General features: G+C 46.2%; 1 pseudogene; it reads right to left on the reverse strand.

Annotated features, from left to right (window-relative positions):
* Nucleotides 1-2,198: 2,198 nt before the first annotated feature.
* Nucleotides 2,199-4,698, reverse strand: Rpl15-ps10 (ribosomal protein L15, pseudogene 10; annotated as a pseudogene).

Below are 4,698 nucleotides of genomic sequence, written 5' to 3' on the forward strand. Positions count from 1 at the left end.
CAGGGATCAGTAGTCTCTGTAATAGTGACAGGAAAGGCATTTCAGGAGCAAGAGACATTCCTGGGATGAAGCCTCAGAGCTCACCCATCGCAGCCATGCAAAATGGTGGGCCATCTCCAGAAAGCTCACTTGCTTGCCATGGCCTTTCCTAGGCTCAAAACAAAACAAAACAGAACAAACAAAACAAAACAGCAAAAAACTAAACTCAGCATGAACCAATCGGAACACTTGCTGGACTATGGAAAGGAACAGCAAACAGCTTTAGAACTCATGGAGTATGGCCCACCAATTAGCACAACTAGTGTGTCTCGGCAAGGCAGAGACCTGAGGAGTGTGTGTCCTAAGGGTTTTTTTTTTTTAAACATTTATTTATTTATTATGTATACATCATACAGCTTTCTGCCTGCATGTATGCAACTACAGGCCAGAAGAGGGCACCAGATCTGATTATAGGTGGTTGTGAGCCACCATGTGGTTGCTGGGATTTGAACTCAGGACCTCTGGAAGAGCAGTCAGTGCTCTTAACCGCTGAGCCGTCTCTCCAGCCCATGTCCTAAGGGTTTTATGCTGTTATGGAGTTCCACTCTGCTTGTTGCTCTCTAGATTATCACCATCCCTTCCAATCTTTGAGTTGTATGAAAGCTCTAAGGGAGTTTCCAGTCCCTCCTGGGCAGTATCATTGTCACTTACAATAATAGTGATCGATCTTTTCCCAGCATTGCTTCTGGAGCAGATTAATGGTTCAACCACCATCCTCAGAAAGAACTTAGAGATGTAGATGGGTAGTAATGTCAACCACTCTTAGAAAGAATTTGGAGATGTAGATTGTTAGTGAAGTTAAGATGTTAGTGATTCTGACATAGAAAGTCTTGGGGAACAATTCAGAAAGGTACACTTTTGATTATTGAGTGAAGGACGTTTTTAAGGTCAGGGAACAAGAACATTAGCAGCTGGACGCTCATTAGCTAACGTGCCTTCCTTGCTAAAGCTGGATCGAGATGAGATGATGATAATTAATTTCTTGTACCCATTTTTGCCCTCAGCTTCCTGATATGATTTAATCAAAACTGTTGCTGAGTGGGTGTGCACCCTGAGGACTTAAAGTAGAAATGACTGATTGTTTTTTATACAAAAGTTCAGCTTTGTGATTCTTTTAAGAGTTTTATAAGATTTCTTCTTAAGGAAATAATAAAATAATTGATCCTTTCTTTGTGGCTGCAAGCTGCAGCCTGCCAGTAAGAGAAACTGGCTGAGAAAATTACCTTGCCCGCTTACACTTTGTTAGTCTATAACAAATTGCTTATTAACAAATGTATGTGGGTTCTTAGTAATGATTTGGTTTTCGCCTGTACATTGTGATTTTTGTATTGCTTGAAAATTTTTGCTGGGATGTATAAGCAGTAGGAGGAAAAATAAAATTCTTGGAACTTTACCCCATCCACTAAATGTGTGTGTGTGTGTGTGTGTGTGTGTGTGTGTGTAAAGTTGTTGGGGCTTGTTGGATGCACCACATGTGCCAGCTTTACACTGTCGACAACCCTACAACCCCAACTTGGATTGAGGACAGACTGTCAGAGCTGGCCCTTGACAAACCCTCTCTCAGGGCATTTATGGGAAATGTGATACGACTTAACCCTCACACTGACTCAGGAGACAGGTACTTGAACAATGCTTGGATTCTGACATAAGGATGCTTGAGGAGAAAGAGTGAACAAAAGGCCATTGGCTAACAGTGGGAAGTATTGACTACACAGACTGTCTCTGCTCTGGGGACAATAATGAACTGACCCACAGGTGATCAGAGGAAGCTGTGTGCTGTGACAGAACAGGGGGATCACAGCCATGGGTCATGGAGGCCAGTTGGGGAAGTGAAAGATAAGTAAGAAGCAGCAGGGGGTTGGGGATTTGGCTCAGTGGTAGAGCGCTTGCCTAGCAAGCGCGGCCCTGGGTTCGGTCCCCAGCTCCGAAAAAACAAAACAAAACAAAACAACCCCCAAAAAACAAAAAAACCAAAACCAAAAACAAAAGTAAGAAGCAGCAGGGCTGTGTGGGAGAGTGGAGCAGAGGGAGTGGCCCTTACAGCTGAGATACAGGAAGGATTAGGGATCTTGGGGTGAGTGCAGGACAACAGGCTGGACCTGCCTATTGAGGTTTGGTCTGTTATTATTATTATTTTTTCTTTGACTGTCCTAAGTTGTTTACTGGATATGAATTTTACAAATATTACGTGTATTACGGTAACGGTGGATCAGGAAAGTATTGTGCCTTCTCCAGGCTGCACGGTGGCGGCGGCGAGATCCACCAACAGTGTGGTGGAACTTGTGGCCCTTTCCAAGGCCACCGCTCTGGTGGCCAGCAGATGTCAGCCCACGCATCTCCCTGTGCTTGTGGACTGGTTCAGTGATCCACTGAGTGTCAGGATTTCTTCTGACAGCTTTATGGAATGGATCAATGAGGATAATCTCAACATTTATATGTGGAATCTTCACCAACCTAGTAGGATTTCGGGACTCTCAAAGCTCCACAGACTGAAGGCTTCGGGCAGATTCAGCCAGTTAACACCATGGTGGGCAGGCTTGCTGTAAGTTGCGCCCTTAGGAACTGGGCGTTTGCGACCACCATGGCGGACACGAATCCTGTAAATAACATAACCTCGCTTAGCCTTGTATCCCAGTCTTCGCGCTGTATCAGGCCGGGTCGGGCGGGGAGCCCTGAGCAGCACAGAGAGCTGACGGTATTGCCAACAGCGAACCCTCAGAAGAAAGCTCATCATGTTGGACTGCTTCTTCCTCCACAGCTCGTCGATGTATTTATATGCACCTACCTTGGCTCACCTGATGGCTGCTGTCAGAGGAAAAGCTGTTATTATTATTCTAGTGCTAACTACTGGCCCTGGTTGCCTCAGGGACCAGAAGATCCTCACATATACCAAGTGATGCTACGAAACCTTGCCCCACCCCAAGTCACTCCTGATTGGTTATTAAAGATGCCTACAGCTTCTAGATGGGCAGAAGAGAAGTAGGTGGAGTTTCAGCTCTCAGGCTTGGGGTCTGAGGCAGGACCGTGAGAGGCAGAAGAGAAGGTGGAGAGAGTAGAAGACACTATAGGGTAGATGAATTATGAAAACTAGGCCATGAAGGCTGGCCAATCAGAGTAAGAGCAGTCCAGGCAGAATATGGCAAGTCATATCTCGCTCGGGGTTATAGGCAGGGAAGTAGACATAATAGCTTAAAGGGTAGATATCTGCCCAGTTCCAGTTATTTAAAGGCTTATCATAAATATAAAGGTTTTGTCTTTTATCTAGAACTGAATGATCTAAGGTAGAAACCTCCAATTAATATTTACCACAATACCTGCCTGCCCCCACGAGGAGTCTGGAAAGTGCTTCACAGATGTGATGTGACCTGTTTGAGGTAGGTTTTAGAAACAGTCCAAAAGACGAAAAGAGGAGAGAGTTAGTCAGGGATGGTCAGGAGACTATGTTAACTTGGAGCTGATGATGGCCCACCACTGTGTGGTGACAGGGACTGGAAAGAGTGGACAGAGCTGACCCAGACCCCGACTGCTGATACCCTTAGGACAGAAGAGTGGGCTATCCCCATCTCCAACTTCTTCCTGGAGGTCTGAAGTCTGTGCTGGAGTAAAGACAGAAGAGCACACAACTCCCTGGGTGGCGAATGGCTGTCTTATGGGAGGTGACAACTGGACTTGGGAAAGAAGACAAGATCGTGGGCTACAGGATGCGGGCCTGACATCAGGGCAACTGGGGGTGGATTGTAAGGCTCCAAGTGAGTCTTAACTACTGGGACCCCCCCCCGCGCCCAAGTGAGACAGGAGGACAGAGTTTGATGCAAACGCAAGAGGTTTATCTTCTGTTGCTTTGGGGTCGGCCTTCAATCAGTCCCTTGTGGCGAGTGACTAGAAGGTGACCCTGAATGGCTATAGCAAGCAGTTTTTATACTTTTAGGGGTACAGGTTGCATCAGCAAGGTTACAGTTTAAACTTATTGGCTAAGCATATTGACCTTTGAATCTATTGCCTAGCAAGCGTATGACATGCATTCTAACTCTATCTGGGACCAGAGGGTCAGGTGACTATGTCAGTACATTCTGTGGATTTAAGAATGTCCCTGTTCCTCCCGAGAACTGTAGGTGGAGAATGGAACTTGGCCTAGCCTTGACCTGAAGCAGGAAGCTGGTGCTTGGCCTAATCTTGACCGGAGACAGTGGGTGTAAAGCTGGTGAAAGCCCCTAGGGTCCCCATAACCTACCTACTTTCTACCAGCTCAAGTCTCTTAATAGCTCTTCTTCAAGATGAGCTTGTCTTGAAGGCTGGGCTGAGTAAGTCTCATGCACAGACCTGAGAGTGTAGCTGGGAGCAGGAGTCAGCCACTAGTAACTTACACAGATGTAGAAAATGAGAAGCCAAGGTCTGAGAGATCACTGGATGTCTAAATGTCAGGCTAGAGTGCTGCTGCTGCTGCTAGGGGGATAGGAAGAGCAGGAGGAAGAGGAGGGGAAGGAGGAGGAGGAGGAGGAGGAGGAGGAGGATCACAACGTTGCTTACATAAAGCCTTGTTTGGCTACAAGTACACTCGATTTCTCTGAGAATAATTAAGTCTGTTAATTAATAATTAAGTTAAGGTCTGTTCACCCACTGGGAAGATGTTGCTATTACCTGTGGGTCATTTCCCAGCAT

The sequence above is a fragment of the Rattus norvegicus genome, chromosome 13 (genome assembly GCF_021556685.1).
Source record: "Rattus norvegicus strain SHRSP/BbbUtx chromosome 13, alternate assembly SHRSP_T2T, whole genome shotgun sequence".
Classification (NCBI taxonomy): domain Eukaryota; kingdom Metazoa; phylum Chordata; class Mammalia; order Rodentia; family Muridae; genus Rattus; species Rattus norvegicus.